The sequence below is a fragment of the Paralichthys olivaceus genome, chromosome 5, assembly GCF_024713975.1.
Source record: "Paralichthys olivaceus isolate ysfri-2021 chromosome 5, ASM2471397v2, whole genome shotgun sequence".
NCBI classification, from domain to species: Eukaryota; Metazoa; Chordata; class Actinopteri; order Pleuronectiformes; family Paralichthyidae; genus Paralichthys; species Paralichthys olivaceus.
In genome coordinates this window covers 22,836,733-22,844,232 of record NC_091097.1, presented here as the reverse complement: position 1 = coordinate 22,844,232, position 7,500 = coordinate 22,836,733, and the positions used below count along the sequence as shown (strand labels likewise).

Genomic DNA, 7,500 nt, shown 5'->3' with positions numbered 1-7,500 from the left:
TTAATAAAACATGAATAAAGTAGTGTTTTGATTAGAAACAAATCTGATGAATGCTCACTCTCACCTTTCAGTGATGATGTGAGGGTTCCATATTCTTTTTTCCTTTGATGAACAGTCTTTCCTGCTCTTTCCAAGAGGTGTCTCCTCTGAAGCAGCAGCAACAGCGCCCTCTGCAAAGAAAAGTCTAAAAAGCTTACAGCACCTGGTATTCCCAGGCGGTCTCCCATCCAAGTACTAACCAGGCCCAACCCTGCTTAGCTTCCGAGATCAGACGAGATCAGGCGTGTTCAGGGTGGTATGGCCGTAAGCGATTAACTCCACCCACAATACCTCCTTTATACATGTGAATCATCAGCATCATCAATGGTTCTTCTGTTGCTTTGCAACCATAGAATCTTGAGGTGTGGGTGGGCGGGAGGGTCAATTGTTCCAAAATCAATCTCAAGGTGCAATTTTGTCATATCGTTGCAAGAAAAAAATCATTACAATTTTCAAAAATGACCTTCAGCAATATTGTCAGTGTTTCATATCCAGTTGTTTCCCTGATGCAGAGTAAACTCCCTGCTCTCTCATCGCTCTCTCCAAATAAGACAATTTGAAAATGATATGTTCATAAAACACGAATAAAGTAGTGTTTTGATTAGAAACAAATCTGATGAATGCTCACTCTCACCTTTCAGTGATGATGTGAGGGTTCCATATTCTTTTTTCCTTTGATGAACAGTCTTTCCTGCTCTTTCCAAGAGGTGTCTCCTCTGAAGCAGCAGCAACAGTGCCCTCTGCAAAGAAAAGTCTAAAAAGCTTACAGCACCTGGTATTCCCAGGCGGTCTCCCATCCAAGTACTAACCAGGCCCGACCCTGCTTAGCTTCCGAGATCAGACGAGATCAGGCGTGTTCAGGGTGGTATGGCCGTAAGCGATTAACTCCACCCACAATACCTCCTTTATACATGTGAATCATCACCATCATCAATGGTTCTTCTGTTGCTTTGCAACCATAGAATCTTGAGGTGTGGGTGGGCGGGAGGGTCAATTGTTCCAAAATCAATCTCAAGGTGCAATTTTGTCATATCGTTGCAAGAAAAAAATCATTACAATTTTCAAAAATGACCTTCAGCAATATTGTCAGGGTTTCATATCCAGTTGTTTCCCTGATGCAGAGTAAACTTCCTGCTCTTTCATCGCTCTCTCCAAATAAGACAATTTGAAAATGATATGTTAATAAAACATGAATAAAGTAGTGTTTTGATTAGAAACAAATCTGATGAATGCTCACTCTCACCTTTCAGTGATGATGTGAGGGTTCCATATTCTTTTTTCCTTTGATGAACAGTCTTTCCTGCTCTTTCCAAGAGGTGTCTCCTCTGAAGCAGCAGCAACAGCGCCCTCTGCAAAGAAAAGTCTAAAAAGCTTACAGCACCTGGTATTCCCAGGCGGTCTCCCATCCAAGTACTAACCAGGCCCAACCCTGCTTAGCTTCCGAGATCAGACGAGATCAGGCGTGTTTTTTTTTTTTTTTTTTCTTTTATTATCAAAAATAGATTGAATTTACATTTTTTTACATACATTTGTTTTTTACATCATTCCTTTACATGTTTGCCTCTGTCAGGTCTTAACTTTTAACATGTATACATCACTCGATACAGGAAACACACAAATCAATAAAAACAATAAAACCAACCAAAAACAAAAAGCCCCAAAATAAATCTTAACCAAAATCCATTCTCACCTCATTCACATCTCCATTCGTTATTTCTATGAAGGTGCTCCCGTCCACAAACCCTTTCTGAAAGTCGTCTTTCCCAATGTAGCTGTGCATCACTTTCACATCCCTTTCTGTCAAATTTTTAAAAACATTCCACACATCACATTTTCTCCTTTCATACTGCGCAGTGTTTCTCCTTAGTTTCACTGCATATCGTGCGTGGCTCAGGACATAGTTTAACAGATTTACATTGCATCCTCTCTTTCTCTCCACCACGCCAAACAACCACAGCTTCTTCCATTCGCTCCTCCCCACAAAGTCTCCCTCCCAGCACCTATTTATTAACTCCCTTATTTTCCCAAAGTACACCCTTAGTTCCCCACATTCAACAAACTCATGCATACATGTCTCCACTCCCACTTCACATACGTCACATTCCTTTCCCACCTCCCGGTCAAACTTGCTCTTTATCAGGTTGTTGTATATCCTGTTGTGCCTTAGCATGTAGTCAAAGTGTTCACATTCAGTCGTGTTCCACTTCACTCTCAGATTGGTCCATATTTGCTTTGCATCCATGTTATTCATTACTTTGACCCACACTTTCTCTGCAGCTGGCCTCCTCAGTTCTTTCTCCCTCATACATTCATATATCATCCTTGTTTTTACATCCTTCAGACTCAACTTGCACTCCCCTTCCCCTACATACATATCTATTTCATCTTCTCCTCCGTTCACGTTCTCTCTCTCAATCATTTCCATCCATTCTTTGGGCATTGCTTTTTTTATTTTTTCTATGACCCCTTCAGCTGTACCCGGCCATATTTCATCCCCATTCCCCCTGACCTCATCTACAATCACCTGTGCCCTCATAAAACCCGGTGTGTACTCGTACACCATGTCCCTCACCTTCCTTATCCCTGCTCTCCATATTACCCTGTTAAAGATGGTCTCCCCCTCCACTGTGATTTTTGGATTTAAAAACGCTGGCTGCTCCCATACCTGCTTTACATTTTTGCATTCATACTTCACGAAACTCAGAAACTCTCCCCACGCTCCCAGCATCTCTTTGTAATAATCAGTCGCTCCATCTAACATCCCTTTTTTCATTTTCATATACACTCCACTCTCACCACACCCTCCAGTTTTGTTGATAGCTTCTGTTAAACACACCTTCCACACCTGATCACTTTTATTCTTTAAGTATCTCACCATCATTTTCACCCTCAGTGCTTTTTTTTTTCTCTCTAAGTTAACCAGTTTCAGTCCCCCGTCTTCATACTCGTTTTCTAGTACTTCCCTTGCTATTCTAACCCCCTTCCCATCCCACAAAAAGTCACTCACCATCCCTCCCACTTCTTTCATCACTTTCTCAGGCACATCCATCACATTCATCACATACACCAGCTTGCTCATTATTAAACAATTTACTACAATTACCTTCCCTTTTAGCTTCAATCCTCTTCTCTTCCAAAACCCTAACGTCTTTCTAATCCTATTCACTATCCCCTCATACTGCCTATCTCTCCCTTCTTTCTCTTCTATCCCTAAATTTACACCTAACACCTTCATATACCCTTTGTTTTCCTTCATTCTGATCTCCTCCCTCTCTTCTCTGTTCTCCCCTATGTACATTATCTCTGATTTCTCTATGTTTACTTTTGCTCCTGATGCCCTACCATACTGCTCTACACTTTTTAAAACCTCTACTACACTTTCTTTGTCCCTAACTGTCACTGTTGTGTCGTCTGCATATTGATATAGCGTGCTCATCTGTCCACCCGGTAGTTCTATGCCCTTAATCCCTCTATTTTGCAATATTAGTGCCGCTAGCGGCTCTGCTGACAAGGCGTACAGCAGAGCCGATAGCGGACATCCCTGTCTAACTGATCTCTCTAATCTAAACTCCTCTGTCACTATCCCGTTTATTTTTATCTTACTCGCTGCTCTTTCATACATCCTCCTTATCCATCCTATCATCCTATTTCCAAAACCCACTTTATCTAATACCTTATATAAATACCCATGATCTACTCTATCAAATGCTTTGTTCAGATCCAAACTCGCTACTATCCCTATATTGTTCCCCTTCATGTGTGTGATGGTGTCCCTAATACTGCTTATTGTGTCGGCTATGTCTCTTCCTGGTATGCTATATGCTTGTGTGCTTCCCACCACCGTCCCTATAACCCCCTTTATCCTATTTGCTAACACCTTTGCTAGTATTTTATAATCACCATTTAACATTGTGAGTGGTCTGTAATTTTCTAATTTGTCCCTGCTCCCTTTTTTGTAAATTATACTAACTAGCCCTATTGTCATGCTGTGTGGCATCTCTCCCTTCTCTTCTATATACCTAAATAATCTATCTAACACTGGCACTAATTCTTCCTTAAACTCTATATAAAACTCTCCTATTATCCCATCTATCCCTGGACTTTTATTCCTGCCTAACTCATCTATTGCTTTCCCTATCTCTCCTTTAGTTATCTCTCCTTCACATCCTTCTCTATCCTCATCACTCAGCCTAGCTTCCATCTTTTCTATCACCTGCCTGCTACTCTCCTCATCTACTTCTTCTTTCTTAAATAACTCCCTATAGAATTCTCCTACTCTTTCCACTATCCCTACAAAGTCAGTTATTCTTTCCCCTCTCTTTCCCTCCACTTGCTCAAAATAATTATTCTTTTGCCTTACCTTCTCTAGCCCTAAGAAATAACTTGTACATTTTTCCCCCTCTACTACATCTCTTGCCTTACTTCTAATTATTGCTCCCTTGCACTTTCCCTGTTCTATCTCTTTCAGTTCATCTTTCTTCTTTATATATTCCCCCAAATCATACTTGCCATCCTCCTCAGCTTTCTTTTCCTCTTCTCTCAACTCCTCTTTTAACTTTTTTTCCTTCTCTCTCTGTGTTTTCCCCCTCTTCCTACTGTGTTTTATGCTCATGGTCCGTACTCCCTCTTTTACCCCTTCCCACCACCTCCCTATATCTTCCTCATACATCCTGTCATCCTTCTCCCACCTTATGTATTCTCTCACTTCTTTTTTATATTTTTCATCTCTCAGCAACTCCCCATTCATGCACCACAGTCCCCCTCCTCTTCTCTTTGTCCCCCCCCCTATTGTAAATTTTAACTCCTTATGATCACTATACGTTGTGGTTCTATATTCTATTTCTTTTATCCTTTCTGCTATGCTTTTTGTGCTTAATACTAAATCTATCCTACTCTGTTTTAATTCCCCTTTTACCAGTTGTGTTCTTGAGAACGCTCTCCTCTCTGGATTTCTTTCTCTCCATACGTCACTCAGTCCTTTCATACTTTTTAATTTTTTTAATACCTCTCTTGTTGTGTCATTTTTAAAGTGCATGTTTGTTGACACGTCCAGTTTCTCACACCACACATTGAAGTCCCCCACAATCATGCAGTTGTCATCACACATCGTTCCCATCTTTTCAATCATCACCTTTCTTTCTTTCTCCTCATTCGGCATATACACATTTACCAGCTTCATTTCCTCATTCTTATATTCAAATTTGATCCCTATCATCCTCCCATCTCCCTCATCTTCACACCTTCTTACATTCCCTATCACTCCTTTTTTTGTTAATATTGCTACACCCCTCGCATTCCCATCTCCATTATTTGCAAATACTTCTCCCCTCCATTCATCCTCCACCTCTTTCATACATCTCTCATTCCAGTGTGTTTCCTGTAAGCATATTATGTCATAATTACTCTTCCCATATATCTGATGTCTTTTGTTTTTGTTCTTTAGCCCCCTTGCATTTATTGAAATTATTGTTAACATTATTATTATTTTTACTTTCATTTTGTTATTTCCTTAGTTTTACTTTTCTTATTATTCCTCGTATGCCTCTTAGTATTCTGTCTTTTTCTTAGTTGTTTCATTTGTTCCTCTATATCCATGTCTGTTTCGGATCCTACCGTCTGTGGTGTGGTAGTCTCCTCTGCAGTCTCTGTGGGCTTAGCTCCACTCAGTGCATTCTCCGTCCTTCCTGTGTCATCCTCTCGTCGCGTTCTCCCCGGGCCTGCTTCCTCCTTTCCGTCTTGTCTTTCGACAGTCGCCCCCTTCTCTGGCCCTCTCGTCTCCTTCGTTTTGGGACCTTTCTTCTCCACCCCGTCACTCCTCCTGTCTGCCGTCCCTTCTGTCCTCACCTCACGCGCCAGCGCTCCTCTCCTCCTTCCCGCATCCTCCTCCTCGTTGTTTCCTTTCGTTCTCTCCTTCCTTTCCTTCCGGTTCGCTCCATCTTTCTTTCCGCCTTCCGTCTCCTCTGTCGGCCTCTCTCCTTCCTGCTTGCCTGCATCCTCTTTCTCTGTCTCCTCCATTTCTTTTCTGACTCCCTCCTCCTCACTTTCCATATACTCTGCCTCCCCCTCCTCACTGCCTCCGCTCTCACTTTCTTGTCCACTCTCATTTGTGTCGTCTTCTGCCTCACTCTTATTGCATCTGCATTCACTCATAAGGTTCTGGCATAGATCACATCTCTTCTTCCCCTGCGTGCATTCCCTTGCATAATGACCCTGCACTCCACATCTGTTGCAGTGAAATTCAGGGCACTCTCTCATTATGTGCCCTGGTTTAATGCACAACCTGCACACCTTCACCTGCTTATCATGCAGCACCCTGAAGTACTCAGCTCCCAGCGCTGTGTCAAATCTAGCGGAATACGGCAGTGATTGTATTTCATTATTAAATTTTACTTTCAGGAACCTTGTCCCATCAGCTACATTTGTCCCTGGCCACATCCTTCTTTTAATGGGAGATACTGCTGATACTCCCCAGAGTTGTAACTTTGCCAGTATCTCCCTGTCCTCAATATAAAATGGCAGATTCATGAAAGACACTACTAGCTCGTCATTTATTAGCTCTCTGACGTGCACCCGATTCTCCCCAATCTTAAATCCTTCCATGAGCCTGTCCTTTCCTTTCGGATGGCTCATCGTCATTTCATATTTTTTTTCGGTTATCTGTCTGCACGCCAGTAGCCCTCCACACAGCTCGCGTACGCAACGCATCAGCTCCATAGCCGTGTCCTCGCCCTCCATCTCTACCATCACTGTCTGCTCCCTGTCGTTCCTCTCATTTATTTTGCAGCACTTACCCTGCGTCAGCTCCGTCTCTCCACCGCTGTCACCTCCGTGGGTGTCAGCGGTTAAACTCCGCCGCTCCGTGCTTGTCTCTGCCATTGTCTCGGGAGCACTTCCTAGCAGGCTACGATTCCCCCTCACAGTGCGTCACTGCCGCGGGGGACACACACATACACACAACAAGACAATCACAACACTAATGTCCGGTTGGATTTACATATATGAGGTAGAAAAATAGGGAATGTAGAGAGAGAACAAGAAAAGCTGGAAAAGAGAGAGAAAAAAGAAAGAAAAATAGTTCCTCCGCAGCCACCCGTGGTGGCTTGCTTCCGGGTCGCTGGTTGATGTCGTCACTCCGTGGTGCGTTCAAGGGCGTGTTCAGGGTGGTATGGCCGTAAGCGATTAACTCCACCCACAATACCTCCTTTATACATGTGAATCATCAGCATCATCAATGGTTCTTCTGTTGCTTTGCAACCATAGAATCTTGAGGTGTGGGTGGGCGGGAGGGTCAATTGTTCCAAAATCAATCTCAAGGTGCAATTTTGTCATATCGTTGCAAGAAAAAAATCATTACAATTTTCAAAAATGACCTTCAGCAATATTGTCAGTGTTTCATATCCAGTTGTTTCCCTGATGCAGAGTAAACTCCCTGCTCTCTCATCGCTCTCTCCAAATAAGACA

General features: G+C 42.7%; 2 non-coding genes across 2 annotated transcripts; both read right to left on the bottom strand.

The window, feature by feature from the left end:
• Nucleotides 1-190: 190 nt before the first annotated feature.
• Nucleotides 191-309, bottom strand: LOC138408158 (5S ribosomal RNA). The gene has a single exon (XR_011241476.1). It is a non-coding gene; the product is annotated as a 5S ribosomal RNA (ribosomal RNA).
• Nucleotides 310-799: 490 nt separating this feature from the next.
• On the bottom strand, nt 800-918 carry LOC138408387 (5S ribosomal RNA). Its single transcript, XR_011241705.1, has one exon. It is a non-coding gene; the product is annotated as a 5S ribosomal RNA (ribosomal RNA).
• Nucleotides 919-7,500: the final 6,582 nt, after the last annotated feature.